The 17,638-nt window shown below is 35.7% G+C and overlaps 1 protein-coding gene across 3 annotated transcripts in view; it reads right to left on the reverse strand.

Moving 5' to 3' along the window:
• Positions 1–17,638, reverse strand: part of LOC136843817 (opioid-binding protein/cell adhesion molecule-like) — a 470,379-nt gene that overhangs the window by 292,390 nt on the left and 160,351 nt on the right. Inside the window, exon 1 of one of the 3 annotated variants that reach the window (XM_067112601.1) lies at positions 481–2,100. The exons of the other annotated variants lie outside the window; for them this stretch is intronic. The gene's annotated coding sequence lies outside the window, so the exon portion shown is untranslated. Of the gene's footprint in view, positions 1–480; positions 2,101–17,638 lie in introns of those variants that run through there. 3 annotated transcript variants of the gene reach the window in all.

The following is a 17,638-nucleotide window of genomic DNA, read 5'->3' on the forward strand; positions in this document are numbered from 1 at the left end:
TTTTAATTATTCTATATACAAACGTAAAACAGACAATTCTAGGTACATTCTACCGAATCATACAGCTTTTTAATAATTTTTTTGTAAAACTGACGACTACTACCGCGCCCCTCTGGTTCGGTCAAAATAGGCAACCCTTTGGGAATGAGCGTAAAAACACAAACGAAATACTGTAAATATCATAAACATAAGACATTAACACAATCCATAGCATAACAACGAGGCAGTAAATATTCCAATCTGCGACTGGTGCAACCAGGACGCGGTAGTATTCTTCAGTTTTACCTAATTTTCATATGGGGGGGGGAATGCCTACGTTCCATAGCTTTGAAAATCGGTTTCGCTACAAATTGCTGTTAAAATTCAAATGTTATACCTCTTCTAACCAGGCCTTGGCTATGAAACTTATCTATCCTGTTCCCTATAACGTATAAACTTAAAAAAATTTTTCTATTAAAAAATAATGCACTGAATACTTACAACCGCAGTAGACGACTGCTAGTTCCCGGTTCCCTAGGGAACAACGCCTTTTTGCTTTAATGTCAGTTTTGCTGGATGACACTTCAGTCTCTTCTCTTTCAGCTTCATTATGCAATCACTTTTGGGCAGTGGCCTCAAACTTCTCGCAATTAGTAATTTCTTGGCGTATTTCGCTTGTCTTACACCTACTAGAGCGACAAATTCGTCCACGTTTTGAATCGAGTTCTCCAGCCAACAACAGCAGGACCAGTTGTTAAGTTCTTTTTTTCAAGGGTTTTCTTCGTCATGTGCAAAATCCTTGCCCTCTGCACTTGCCTGTGCCTCTCCACATGCATTATTGCGACCACTAATCCCAAAATGTTAACAAAAACATAAAATATATGGCAAAACACGCGGGAAATGGTAAATATCAACAATGAGCAAATGACATTACACAACAACTTTTTAGGAGACTGGGGTGGCCCCAGAGGTAGTGGTGTCATGGTGTCCAAAGTATCGTACACTTTATGACGATAGGAATAAAAAAAAAAAAAAATACGTACAAATAACGCGTCTACCTCTGACACTGACACAAAATGAACTTTGTTTATGAACACGGGGGCGTGGCTGCCCAGGAGCGTGGTCATTTACATGTGCCTCAGGTCGTTTGTATTAAGTCGTGCGTCGGGCGGCGCTGTGCTATCACACTAGAAAAATAGTGGCCTAAATGTAGCCTACTGTAATGGGTAAATTATTATTATTATTATTTTACTTTTTTGAGATTTTCGGTCAAACTCTTTTCTTAAAACTTCCCCTTTCCATTTTAAGTAACAGAAATTACTTGTCTTCCATCTCCAACTTCCCCCCGAGGCATCGGCCTAATGCAGTTTTCACGCCGGTCATCTCAACCAGATTGTTAGGCTCATATTTGTTGCTCATTCAAAGTCTTTGCGATTATTGACAAGAATCTTTTCTCTAGTTTTTTCATGTAAATTAGATACCTTAATAATACGGCATCTTGTTGTTATTTTCTACTTTTCATAGAACATGATTTGAACAATCACCTATTAAAGCACTAATACTTGGTATGTCCTCCATGACTCTTCCATTATTTGATACAATTTGGGGCCAATTCTATCCATTTTCGGCAAAGCCCGGGATCGATTGTATCCCACATTTATATTCGTTGCAAGGTCCTTTAAATATACTCTAGGTATATTTGAAAAACCTTGTATCCGTGTATCGAAAATCTTCGAAAATCCGTGAGGGGAAAAAAATCGACGGGGAATGAGGGGGAACAAACAATCGGACAGCCGGAACCTGCCCATCCACCAGATAGGGACGATCATGGGGCTAGGGGGTGGGCGGGGTGAGATAGGGAATCGAGGCGGGAAAACGATCAGTGTTCATGTTAGAGTGCGTGGGTGAATATTGTGATCACTACTTTCTGGAATTTTGCTCGTTTTAACACGAAAGCCTCGGGTGCAAATATTTCTCGTAAATCAGTGCGACACATCAAGGCCCTATACATCACATGATGACATAGTGCGTGTTATTGAGTGCTACAAATTAGGTATAATGACGTTGAAATTGTCCGACAGGCCGGTGTGAAGCCTCGGACAATATACAACCTTCTCGAGGAGTACCGAGAGGGCGAAGGAAGTCCAGGTAACCCCTATACAAGCTGCTGAAGAGCAAGAGCCCGTGCCACCACTAGGCTGGCTTAATCTAGATGGATGGATAGGTAACCTCCTAGGACCCTTAACCTCGAGAAGAGAGAAGTGGGAGCACATCCAACCACTAATGCCAAGCAGTTTAAGGAGGAAAATCAATATCTCCTTTGTAGGCCCTTATCAGTTAGTACCTTTCGGAATTTGAACAAGCGGCTTGGACTTGAGAAGAGTGTGCGATAAAAGCTGCTGGGATTAAATTGACACATAGAAAAAGAATAGTCTTTCTCATGTTAATGTTCATAAAGAATGGGATTTAAATGAGTGGAAAAGTGTTGTTCATTGGCGACTCAATCGAGTGCTGGCAACCCTTCTGAAGTGTGACGAAGGATTGATTGATTGATTTGTTTATTTCTGGTGTCATAACATCTAGGTTATTGACGCAAAAAAGCCAGTCTTTTGATGAGCGGTTGATTCGTAAAAATTGAGATATTCGGTCCCAAAGTGAATCAACTTGCGTGAGAAGGGTCACAGAGGACATACCAAGTATTAGCGCATTAATAGGTGAGTGTTCCATAAAAATAACATTGCTATAGTACTAATCCCCCCTTTTTTTTACTAGTACTGTTTTCACAGTTTGGTGCTGGACTTGCAATTGCACCCATAATGCCTATGCACGTTTTACCCTCACACAAAGCCTTGCCCACTCACAATGTCTATCAGTGTTAACAAAATAACAGACGTTCCTCGAAGTCAGAGCCCAACGATGGTTATAAGGTTTTCTGGGTTGGTCGTCAATAAATTGCTAAATGTGAGAAAAGGCGGAAACGTATTTCAAAAACCGTTTAAGCTGCAATAGGCTCACATAGGATAAGTACATTAATAATACGTCATTTTCATTTAATCAGTTTTTTCAGCATTTTATACATCGATATACACATACTTTCCATTAAATATTGTTCGGCTTTGTTAATAGCCAGTTCTCTAAGGTTCTCCCGCCAGAAATTTAAAGAGCCCCTGTAGCGTTACCCTCCCCGCCCAGAGCACTATATGTCTTACCCACTTTATTCTTATGGGGTGATTTCTACTTCATTTCATAAAAAAAAACAATTCATGGAAAATTATTACTGAGAACATCATGAAAGAAAGATAATAGCAAGCCTGCAAAGTTCGAACCAGAAAGACATTTTGTGAGTACTGACCGAATCAGCCGTGTGTTTTTCACAGTTTTATTCACGACATGACTTATCAATTAAACAAAATTTATGAAGAAAAAGACGCACATGAGACGTGTATTTTTGACACTGGTAGTATGAACGGGATGTGTACTTTCAAGAAATCATAACATAACTAAGCAATGACTCGAGTCTGTAATACTAAACCCCATTACTTAGGCATTCGGTTATAAAATCCTTATAACAATTGCTATTAAAAAAATATTGCCCAATCAAGCCATTTGGCTTATTTGTAATAGTTTCATACATTTTAAAGGATGCTTGCCTCATATATTTATAGCCTATTTTAAACAAGCAATTCTACATTAGATGAGTGCAGACTGCGACACTGGGATAAAAGCAATAGTAGTTCGGTTTCAGCTGAAGCTCTGAATCCGCAAGTCAAGTAAGCGTATTTCCCGCAACCCTTCCTCCTTGCCTGGTTCGTAAACGTTGACCAAGGATTTATTTATTATTAGAGTTATTTTTGCATTTTTTGTGTAGAATCCTGTGTCTTACATAAAAATAAGTGCTTTAGTAGGAATTCAAGGTCTATTTGATTACATGCGATTAAGATGGAGTATGTCAATGAGTAGCAGGTATCATCAGCTGTGTTGCCATGACAAAATGTAAATGAAGACAATATTCCGACGACGGATCAGCTGACACCAACTATAGTTATACGGCATGTTATTTCAGTTTCTGCTTAAATCATCTCTACGGTGATTACATAATAACCTGGTGTTTTCCAGCTCCTAAATTTCTTTAACATTGATTCAGCCTCAAAAACTGTGAATTAATTCTTATGCATATTCAGGTCTACTTCACCTTGTTGTATATCAATAAAATCATCCCCGTCATATAAGATGTTCTGCCCTGCGTTGTCTTTCTCTTCTTTTGGAGCTATAGTTGACTCACCTCTCCGTTGGGCATTCATTTTCATCTTTTACTTTTCACCCTAACACAAATGCGCTTCCTGAATACGTGGCTTTGTCATCATCAGCCTGTTTGTCAAAATATTCTCTCTAATCTCTTCTACTTTGCCTTCTACTTTGTGCTCCTCATCTCCTCCCTGAAATTTGTCTACATGCACCTTTTGCTTATTGCCTTGCTTTATTGTATTCCAGGTATCATCCAATACACATAAATGCATCTGTGCATACATACATACACACACACACACACACACACACACACACATATATATATATATATATATATATATATATATCTTATATATAAAGAGAATGTTTATATGTTTGTTATTTGTGTGCTATAGAAATCCGAACCGCTTGACCGATCTAGACAAAATTTGGCATGTGGCCATCATTTGACCCAACTTAGATAATAGGATAGTTTCAAACCCATACCCCAGGCCCCTTCCCCTTCCCCCTTCCCTTTGTAACTTATGTGGTAAATAAACTCTACGGGTTTATCATACCTCATTTCATGTACTCAAGACCATAGAAATATATTATTGAAAATACTTTTTAGTCACCACAGTAATACCTGGATAAAAGAGACAGACAGCACAGTAATATCTGGATAACAGGGACAGTCACAGTAATATCTGGATAAAAGGGACAGTCACCACAGTAATACCTGGATAAAAGGGACAGCCAGCACAGTAATACCTGGTTAAATGTGACAGACACTATAGTAGTACCTGGTTAAAGGTGTCAGACAGTACAGTAATACTTGGATAAAAGGGACAGTCACCACAGTAATACCTCGATAAAAGGAACAGTCACCACAGTAATACCTGGATAAAAGGGACAGTCACCACATTGATACCTGGGTAAAAGGAACAGTCACTACAGTAATGCATGGATAAAAGGGGACAGACAGCAGAGTAGTAGCTGGATAAAAGGGACAGTCACCACAGTAATATCTGGATAAAAGGGACAGTCACCACAGAAATACCTGGATAAAATACACAGACAGTACAGTAATACTTGGTTAAAGAGGACGGTCAGCACAGTAATACCCAGTTAAAGTAGACAGGCAGCATAGCAATACCTGGATAAAAATGACAGTCACCACAGTAATACCTGGATAAATGGGACAGACAGTACAGTAGTACCTGGTTAAAGGAGACAGACAGCACAGAAATACCTTGTTAAAGGGGACAGACAGAACAGTAATACCTGGATAAAAGGGACAGACTACAGTAATACCTGGTTGAAGGGGACAAACAGTAAATTAATACCTGGTTAAAGGCGACAGACAGAATAGTAATACCTGGATAAAAGGGATAGTCATCACAGTAATACCTGGATAAAAGGGACAGACAGTGCAGTAATACCTGGTTAAAGGTAACAGACAGTACAGTAATACCTGGTTAAAGGTGTCGGAGATCACAGTAATACCTGGTTAAAAGGGACAGTCGCCGGATTAATACCTAGATAAAAGGAACAGTCACCACAGTAATACCTGGATAAACGGGGACAGTCACCACAGTAATACCTGGGTAAAAGGGACAGAAAGTACAGTAATACTTGGTTAAAGGGAAAGTCAGCACAGTAATACCTGGTTAAAGTGGACAGCCAGCATAGTGATACCTGGATAAAAAGGACAGCCACCACAGTAATACCTGGATAAAAAGGACAGACAGTACAGTTGTACCTGGTTAAAGGGGACAGACAGCACAGTGATACCTAGTTAAAGGGGACAGACAGAATAGTAATACCTGGATAAAAGGGACAGACAGAACAGTAATACCTGGTAAAAGGGGACAACAGTAAAGTAATACCTGGTTAAAGGCGACAGACATAATAGTAATACCTGGATAAAAGGGACAGTCACCACAGTAATACCTGGATAAAAAGGACAGACAGCACAGTAGTACCTGGTTAAAGGGGACAGACAGCACAGTGATACCTGGTTAAAGGGGACAGACAGAATAGTAATACCTGGATAAAAGGGACAGACAGAACAGTAATACCTGGTAAAAGGGGACAACAGTAAAGTAATACCTGGTTAAAGGAGACAGACATAATAGTAATACCTGGATAAAAGGGACAGTCACCACAGTAATACCTGGATAAAAAGGACAGACAGCACAGTAGTACCTGGTTAAAGGGGACAGACAGCACAGTGATACCTGGTTAAAGGGGACAGACAGAATAGTAATACCTGGATAAAAGGGACAGTTACCACAATACCTAGATAAAGGAGACAGACAGCGCAGTAATAACTGGTTAAAGGTGACAGACATTACAGTAATACCTGATTAAAGGTGTCAGAAAGCATAGCAATACCTGGATAAAAGGGACAGTCACCACATTGATACCTAGATAAAAGGGACAGTCACCACAGTAATTTCTGGATAAAACAGACAGTCATCACGGTAATACCTGGACATGAGGGACAGACAACACAGTAATACCTGGATAAAAGGAACAGTCACAACAGCAGTACATGTCAGTTCACCCACGACTGTTCGAAGGGTGAATGTTTGCATGAAAAAAAGTAGAACTGTCAGTCAGACCATCAACCCAAACCCTCCCCTCCCCTCCTCCCTTCCCCTACACCTTACCATCCCCCTCTTTCCTTTTCCCTCCTCATCCCCTTTCCTCCCCTATATATATTGTACAGTATGTGCACACACATATATACACACATATACTGTATATATATATATATATATATGTATATATGTATATTATATATTATACATATATATGTATATATGTATATTATATTATATATATATATGTATATATATATATATATTATATATATATATATATATATATATATATATATATATATATATACATATATATATATATATATATATATATTATATATATATATATATATATATATATATACATATATGTATGTATATATATATATAGAAGGCATAGAAGAAGACAGCATGAAACATAATTCACTTTATTCTTACTGAGACGTTTCGAGCCCAATGTCTCATCATCCAGGCTAAAATGAAAGATAAAAACTGATAAACAATACAGCATAACAAATTATTTTTCGTGACATGCAAAACACATTGAATAAAGCAAGGCAAAGCAAGATACAACATTAAAATAAAAATTACTGTACAAAGAAAAGAAGAAACATATTTAAAGTTAAGAGTACGGTAGTTAAAAAGACACCTTGTCTCAACGGAGTTCAGTTGCTGTATGGAAAATGTACCGAAAGTAAACAAGAAGAGGAGCCTGGTTTAAGCTGTATACATGGTAACAGATGAAGAGTGGTTGTTTAAGGTGGGAACTAGTTTCTTTATAACTAGAGATTCTAATATTGGAAGGTGGTGCTCATATGGACTTGCTAATAATATCTTGAAATCCTTATAATTTATATTATTTTTGCAAAATTTTCCATGATTCCTTATGTTAGATAGTTCTGGGTTGGATAGTTTACACCCTGTACAGAAACTAATGCCCATATGTGCATCACATCTCACCTTAAGCAGGCGGCGCGTGCTGCCAACGTAAGTCTGCCTATTGCATCGGCAGCAAGTATAAATATAGACAACACCGGATTGCATTAAGGGAGGTAATCTCCCTTTATGACGCAACATACTACCAATAGTCCTAGGGTTCATTGAGACAAACTTGACATCAACAGCCAGAAAATGATTAATTAAAATTCTTAAGTGAGGTAGAAAGAAGTGTCATGCACATAAGGAAATCGTATTTAGAATTTGAGTTTATGGCCAAATGTATTGCTGGTGGTGGATGAAATTAAATATCCAACGTTTTCCTGACATATTTCGTAAAGAGATTAAGAGGATAACAATTTGATTTAAAATAATCGTAAAGGATTCCGATTTCTCCGTGGAAAAGACTCCAATCAGAAGTTAATGTCATGGCTGTGTGGAGGAGGGTAGACAATGAATTTAATTTAAAATTGAAAAAACAAAAACTATAAAAGTTAAGACCAAGGGCTGTAAAAGTTGCCTTTCGAAAAATACCTGTCGCTATCACGGATGACAGTCGTATATAAGAATGGTAGTTGGTTATTGTTTTCCAATTCATATGTAAATTTAATGTTGGAATGTAAAGAATTGGCATATTGTAAGAACGAATTGAGTATGTTTTAGACACTAATTTTACTGAGGATGAATGTGTTCACCATGGCTTTAACCGTCATGATTTTAAAAAGCTGTTAGAGTTGGCAGTGCGAGACACTACCTTTGTTTTTAATGATGAGGTATATGTGCAAGATGAGGGTGTGGGCATGGATAACCCACTGAGTTGCACATTCGCTAACATTTTTATGCACAAATTTGAGAGAGAGCTGCTGGACAGTTGTCCCTCTTCTTTTAAACCCTTATGCTATCGCCGATATGTGGATGACACTTTTGTTCTTTTTAAGGGCCATTTGCATTATGATTCTTTCTTACAATATGCCAATTCTTTACATTCCAACATTAAATTTACATATGAATTGGAAAACAATAACTAACTGTTGATGTCAAGTTTGTCTCATTGAACCCTAGGACTATTGGTAGTAAGTTGCGTCATAAAGAGAGATTACCTTCCTTAATGCAATCCGGTGTTGTCTATCCAACCCAGAACTATCTAACATTAGAAATCATAGGAAAGTTTGCAAAAATAATATAAATTATAAGGATTTCAAGATATTATTATCAAGTCCACATGAGCACCACCTTCCAAGATTAGAATCTCTAGTTATAAAGAAACTAATTCCCACCTTAAACAACCACTCTTCATCTGTTCCCTTGTATATAGCTTAAACCAGGTCCTTTTTGTAGTTTACTTTCGGTACATTTTCCATACAACAACTGAACTCCGTTGAGACAAGGTGTCTTTTTAACTACTCTTAACTTTAAATATGTTTCTTCTTTTTTTTTGTACAGTAATTTTTATTTCAATGTTGTATCTTGCTTTGCCTTGATTTATTCAATGTGTTTTGCATGTCAACAAAAAATAATTTATGCTGTATTGTTTATCAGTTTTTATCTTTCATTTTAGCCTGGATGATGAGACATTGGGCTCGAAACGTCTCAGTAAGAATAAAGTGAATTATGTTTCATGCTGCTGTCTTCTACGCCTTCTGGTTTTGTACTACTGAGGAATATATATATATATTGATATATATATATATATATATATATATATATATATATATATATATATATATATATATATATATATATATATATATATATATATATATATATATATAAAAATATACATTTGCTATATATTCTATACCATAAATATTCTATATATATATATATATATATATATATATATATATATATATATATATATATATATATATATATATATATATATATATAAAAGTTCACTTAGCATTTGCTCATCTGTTCTTACCACAAATATTCTATATATATAATATAATATATAAAAGTTCACTATATTTATATATATGTTCTATATATATATATATATATATAATATAATATATATATATATATATAAAATTATATGTATATATATATATTATATATAGGCTATATATATATCAAAATGTTGCATCGACAAATTATTTTATCGCAGTTGTGCGCTGGAATTAGAATTTAAGCCTATAAACATATCCCGGCCATGTATTCAGTCATATATATATTTAAAATATTTTAGCATGCGTGAAGCCTCTCAACAATGGCCATTTATTTCCATTTAACCGAGCTTCATGTTATTAAAAAGAAATTTCCTCCTGTCGAAGATCATACTAATTTTTCTGGAAACAACATCTGCTGTTGATTTCTATAAGTTTCACTTAATTTTTCTTATTTTCAGGAATTAGTGATTCTTTTTGCTATGATAGTTCACTGAAAGGAAAAAAGAAAATATGATTTCCTTTAAGTTTGTATTATCTACTACTTATTTTTTATAAATTGATTCATAATACAGGGATAGTCATTTCACTTAAGCATTTTTTCCGTAGATAACTAAAACATCATTCTAAAACGTATTTTTCTTATATATGATTACTTTGTTATCAGTTGCGTTTTTGCTTTTATGAAGCAGCTGGAATACTCTATCTATTATTCATCCATTTATTTATTTGGCCTTATTTCTGACAATAGATGATAAGCTTCACATGGGATGGAAGACCATAAATTTTTTCAAAACTACAACCACTGGGATAATCTTTCATTCGTTACAGAAGTTCAATAAAGTTTTTAGCAAGATTTCATATAACAGTCTGCTATTGCTCTTAGAAATTTCAAGTTACAGTGCAAGATTCTAAAATGTATATTTCCTGATTAATCTCTGCTGCTTCTGTCAGTAAAAGAAATTCTACCACTTTACCTGGCAGCTGTAAGTCTGCATTCGATAGTGTTTCTCAGGCCTCTTTACTGGATTTTGCTCTTTTAATTTGACACTCATGAACGCGAAGCCATTTTTCATGCTTTTCCCATTAACACGGTTCTCCATATTTCGTGATATTTCATCTTTCAACTCAAGTTTGATACTCACAATCACACTTGCGTTGCTCAGTCTTCTGCAAACTTCAGTGAGCATGAATCTGAATGGTAATAACATTATTCAATCAAAGTCAAAGTTTCCAAGGCACATACCTTGCTATTTCTCTATCTTCCCTCTTCTAGCTATTTCCCTTTCAATTCAGCCTCCCGCTTATTCAGCATCTTGAGTGTTCTGTTTAGTTCATACCTAATTTGGAGGGTTTATCATGTTCAGCTCAGCAAGTCATCTTTTGAAATCTAAGTGTATTGTTAATGTTCCGGGATCTTTCCTTCTCCCCAGTCATTAAAGATTGATATTGGGTTTATCCGTTCCATTTTGGAATTTACAGTAACATTCGGGATGCTTCATCTTTTCCTCTCGTTCAAGATATAGCCCCATTAAGGCTAACACCTGGTCATTGAGCTTCTTTCTCTCCATTGCAAAGTGATCTCTATATCTCTTCCACAGCTACAATTCAGGATTTTGTGGCCCTGAGCTTACGCATAAACTCCACTCTCTCATGGGACCTCGTTCAGCCATCATGCCATTAATTCGCAGTGACCTTGTAAGGTCAGTTATTCATGCACTGCAAGGGATTGTGACTGCTTCTTTTTCTGTGATGACAAGCCTTGGAATTCTCATCCGGATTCTGATTTTCCAGGCTGTCAGATTCTTTCATCATTTATGAGTCTTGTGGAGCGATTCTTTCAACACTAAAACACTGCATCCTTCTCTCTCTTTACTCTTATTTCCTTCAGTGCTTGGTCATATAAAGCCATCAGGTACTACTGGCTAGATTATTGAAAAGGAATTTCTTTTGGCATTCGTTTTTACATTTGTCTCAATCTTTTCACTCCAAAATGCAGAGAACTTCACATTGCTGAATCTTGTCACATTTAGGCTATGCGTGTGATCGGATGGAAATGCTTATCGTTCGTAACCCGGCTTAAAGAATTATTATCGTTCATTTTTTTTTATTTGTATTTCATAGCTGTCGAGTGGAAAAAGATATATTTATATATTTGAAAGCAAAACTTTATTAGTTCTACGTACATTTATATTTGGGCCGTTCTAGCAAAACCTCACTGGAACATTTAATTCAGTGCAGTAGTAAAATATCTGAGTTTGAAACCATATTAATCTGTATATGAAAGAAAATAGATTCTGACCATATTTAGAATTGCAATGGTTAAATGTTAAAGTTAGGTTTTCTTCAGAATGGGAAAATTTATCGAAAAATATTAGGATAAAAATGAGGTACGAGTTCCTTAGGGCATTGATCTCTACAAACACACACACACATTCATACACACATACACACACACACACACACACACACACACACACATTTATATATATATATATATATATATATATATATATATATATATATATATATATATATATCATAAATATATATATATATATATATATATATATATATATATATATATATATATATATATATATATAGAAATCATCAATGCTTTTCTGACTCACGTCAAAACCCAGGTCTCTCAGGTGGGTGACGTTGCTTTCCAAATCCCGACGAGTCAGAAAGCATTTACACAGCAAGGAAGGTATATATACTTGGTTATATATCCAATTCAGACGTTAAATGCAAAGCATTTACACAGCAAGGAAAGGTCTTGGTTCTTCAGAGTTATCGCCAAGGGACTGGTACATAACGGCAAAGATTTTCTGTATACATGACCGGGTAAAACACGGCACACATACGCAACAGACTAAAAGCAGGAAGCAATCCCTCTCCATACATTTTGGACAGGGGGTGGTTGAGCCACGTGCAATTCTAGTTTTCGACGGGCAGCCAAACACTATACTTTGAGTTACCTGAGGTATTCCTTAATACAAAATCGACATTAGAATTTATCTATGTTGCGTATCGCTAAAATGAATAAAATTGATACGCTCCTTGGATGAAATTCTTAGTGTTAGCAATGCTTTGTTTGGCAATACTTTGTTTTACAGCACTTGATTTTGTTTCATCACTTTCTAACGTATGCAGTTTAAAGTTTACAAGCTTTTGTAACTCTATTACTTAACAGGACAAGTCTTCTCTAAAAGAAAATTATTTTTGTAACATCTGGAACGTGTTCTAATGCTTATCAGTTCACTTTTCCCATAGTTTATCGCTTGACCAATATAAAATTTGTCACATCATTTACGTGAATGCAGTATAGTTAGAAGCGTTCTTTGCGAGTGCTTCCATCGCTGTATTGATCTTAAATGCCACATCAGCACAAAAATTGTAAGCGGATGGAGATTAATTTTTAAGTTATTATTGTACGTTTCATTATCATAAAAAGTCCTTTTCCCGTTTGTATCGCATCGGCTGACAAAAATCCAGGAAATTTAAATTTCTTATTTATATTTTCCCAATTGCATCGATTTTATTATTGTAATCAGGACAATACAATTGTTGCTTTTAATAGCGGTAATGAGTTTAAATTCATTTCATACAAAAGGTATAAAATGAAGAAATCGGTATTTATTTCCATGCTTTTGAGACTATGATAATAAGAAAATGGAACCCTTTCAGACAAGTTACATATATTCCCGGAATATATATATATATATATATATATATATATATATATATATATATATATATATATATATATATATATATATATATATATATATATATATATATATTATACTATATCAGGATCATATATATATATTTCAATTGATATATATATATAGGACGCTATATATGTACTAAGCCATACAAGTCATAAAGAAGATGGAACCTGAGGGTAACTGCACCTAGGAATTATCTGGAAAGATAACTGAGGCAACTGCACCTAGGAATTATCTGGGAAGCTTGCCAGCGTGTTTTCCCCAACTTCCCGATTCAGCAATGACCCAATTGACAGCATCTCATTCGATTGGGTCACTGCTGAGTCGGGAAGTTGGGAAAAACACGATGGTATGCAAGCAGTAAGCTTGCCTAGGTAATTCCTTGGGTGCAGTTGCCCTCAGGTTCCAACTTCTTTTATGACTTGTATATACGGCCTAGTGGGCAGCGCCCTTGCCTTTCAATTGAAAGACCTGGGTTCGATCCTGATGTGAGTCAGAAATTTATTTCTGTTCCACACGTGATTGTGTTTATTATATATATATATATATATATATATATATATATATATATATATATATATATATACAGTATATATATATATTTATTATACATACATACACACACACACACACACACATATATATATATATATATATATATATACATACATATGTATATATTTATATATACTTATCATTGTAATCCACACAGGAAAAATGAAGAATGTAAATTTTCTCTATGTGGATATAATGGATGATATATACCTTCGTTTCTAAGATTACCAGTATTTTATATATATATATATATATATATATATATATATATATATATATATATATATATATATATATATAATATATATATATATATTGTAATACACAAGAAAATGAAGAATGTAAATTTATATATATATATATATAATATATATATATATATATATATATATAAGATTACCAGTATTTTATATATATATATATATATATATATATATATATATATATATATATATATATATATATATATATATATATATATATATATATATATATATATATATATATATATATATATGTGTGTGTGTGTGTGTGTATGTGTATGTATGTATATACTGCATATATACATATATATGTATATATATATTTACACGAGGATCTCAAAAACATAAAATTCTATTCATATTTCTCGATGGAAGAAATTTTTTACTTTCTGTTTACACAGATTGCGTATTTATTCTTTCCTTACCTTGAGTGATATCGACTTGGGACGAAATTCACGTGTATGTAGATAATATCTGGAGGCTACAAATGAGAAGCTGGAGTGGTTTCCCCTTTGGGAAATCTGAATTGACATTTCCAGCTTAGCAGCCTGACATTTTATTCGCGTCCGAGAGAGGCACGATCCGTTATGCCATGCCTTACGGAAAATTGCTACTGGCGACTTGGCTTCAAAATTCGGAGATCACACGATGTTATGGCGCTAATTAGGTTTCGCTGGAGTCGCTTCATTTGGTATATTTTCTCATAAAATCGAAGCCAACCATTCACATTAGTAACAGATAGATGGAAGACTTTTTCTCTTTTTGACTTGTTAGAATGACACTGATTTATTGTTTCTTCTGTTATTAGGATAAAAATCTGTATTAATATATAATTCCTTTACGATGCAGTGACCGCTAACAGTCTTTTTGAGCAATTAAAACGTGACACAAGAAGTCGAATATCGAAATGTTTATTTCCCTGTACCAGAAAAAGAATGCTAAAAAAGAGAATAACGAAGATACTGACAATATGACATATTCTGAATAGAACAGTTATGAAATTATATTTTTGATAGAAAAGTAAAAAAAATGCGCCGAAGTTTCTTCGGAGCAATCAAGTTTTCTGTACAGCGTATAATGCTGTATGAAACTATCAGCCACAGCCCATGAAACTCTCAGCCGCCGCCCATTAAACTTTTGGCAGAAGCACGATTATGGCTAACTTTAACCTTAAATAAAATCAAAACTACTGAGGCTAGAGGGCTGCAATTTGGTATGTTTGATGATTGGTGGGTGGATGATCAACATACCAATTTGCAGTCCTCTAGCATCAGATTTTTTTTTATGATCTGAGGATGGACACAAAAGTGCGGATGGACAGACAAAGCCGGCACAATAGTTTTCTTTTACAGAAAACTAAAAAAGAGGAAAGTTCATAAAAATCGATTAATAGTGACCTGAGAATGATATTCTAAACTGAAGCCATTTCCATTCGTAAAGGAAAACAGGCTGGAGGTAGCTGTTTGGAGGTAAATGTTTATCACACGGAAGAAAGGAAGGGAGCTAGCTGTTTATAACACGGAAGAAAGGGTGGGAGATAGCTGTTTATCACATGAAAGAAAGGGTGGGAGATAGCTTTTTATCACATAGAGGAAAGGGTGAGAGATAGCTGTTTATCACATGGAAGAAAGGACGCGAGCTAGCTGTTTATCACATGAAAGAAAGGTTGAGAGCTAGCTGTTTTTCACACGAAAGAAAGGTTGAGAGCTAGCTGTTTTTCGCACGAAAGAAAGGTTGAGAGATAGCTGTTTATCACACGAAAGAAAGGTTGAGAGCTAGCTGTTTTTCACGCGAAAGAAAGGTTGAGAGCTAGCTGTTTTTCACACGAAAGAAAGGTTGAGAGATAGCTGTTTATCACACGAAAGAAAGGGTGGGAGATAGCTGTTTATCACATGAAAGAAAGGGTGGGAAATAGCTGTTAATCACATGAAAGAAAGGGTGGGAGATAGCTGTTTATCACATAGAGGAAAGGGTGGGAGATAGCTGTTTATCACACAAAAGAAAAGGTGGGAGATAGCTGTTTATCACACAGAAGAAAGTGTGGGAGATAGCTGTTAACACATGGAAGAAAGGACAGGAGCTAGCTGTTTATCACACGAAAGAAAGGTTGAGAGATAGCTGTTTATCACGCGAAAGAAAGGTTGAGAGCTAGCTATTTTTCACACGAAAGAAAGGTTGAGAGCTAGCTGTTTATCACACGAAAGAAAGGGTGGGAGATAACTGTTTATCACACATAAGAAAGGTTGAGAGATAGCTGTTTATCACATGAAAGAAAGGGTGGGAGATAGCTGTTGATCAAACGTAAGAAAGGATGGGAGATGGCTGTTTATCACCCGGAAGAAAGGATGGGAGATGGCTGTTTACCACACGAAAGAAAGGATTGGAGATGGCTGTTTATCACACGGAAGAAAGGGTGAGAGATGGCTGTTTATCACACATAAGAAAGGATGGGAAATGGCTGTTTATCACACGTAAGAGAGGGTGGGAGATGGCTGTTTATCACACGAAAGAATGGGTGGGAGATAGCTGTTTATCACACAGAAGAAAATGTGGGAGGTAGTTGTTTATCACACGCAAGAAAGAGCGGGAGAGAGTTGTTTATCACACGGAAGAAAGGAGAGGAGCTAGCTGCTTATCACACGGAAGAAAGGGTGGGAGAGAGCTGTTTATCACATAGAAGAAAGGATGGGAGGTAGCTGTTTATCACACGGAAGAAAGGAAGGGAGCTAGCTGTTTATAACATGGAAGAAAGGGTGGTAGATAGCTGTTTATCACATAGAGGAAAGGGTGGGAGATAGCTGTTTATCACATGGAAGGAAGGATGGGAGCTAGCTGTTTATCAAACACGAAAGAAAGGGTGGGAAATAGATGTTTATCACACAGAAGAAAATGTGGAAGGTAGTTGTTTATCACACGTAAGAAAGGGTGGGAGATGGTTGTTTATCACACAGAAGAAAGGGTGGGAGATAGCTGTTTATCACGTAGAAGAAAGGATGGGAGGTAGCTGTTTATCACACGGAAGAAAGGATGGGAGATAGCTGTTTACCACATGGGAGAAAGGGTGGGAGATAGCTGTTTATCACACAGAAGAAAGGGTGGGAGATAGCTGTTTATCACACAGAAGAAAGGATGGGAGATAGCTGTTTATCACTTAGATGAAAGGATGGGAGGTAGATGTTTATCACACAGAAGAAAGGATGGGAGATAATTGTTTATCGAACGGAAGAAATGGTGGGAGATATCTGTTTATCACACGGAAGAAAGGTTGGGAGATAGCTTTTTATCATACGAAAGAAAGGGTGGGAGATAGCTGTTTATCACACGTGATAAAGGTTGGGTGATATCTGTTTATCACATGTAAGAAAGGATGGGAGATAGCTGTTTATCACACGAAAGAAAGAGTGGGGGATAGCTGTTTATCACACAGGAGAAAGGGTGGGAGA

The sequence above is a fragment of the Macrobrachium rosenbergii genome, chromosome 12, assembly GCF_040412425.1.
Source record: "Macrobrachium rosenbergii isolate ZJJX-2024 chromosome 12, ASM4041242v1, whole genome shotgun sequence".
Taxonomy (NCBI): Eukaryota; Metazoa; Arthropoda; class Malacostraca; order Decapoda; family Palaemonidae; genus Macrobrachium; species Macrobrachium rosenbergii.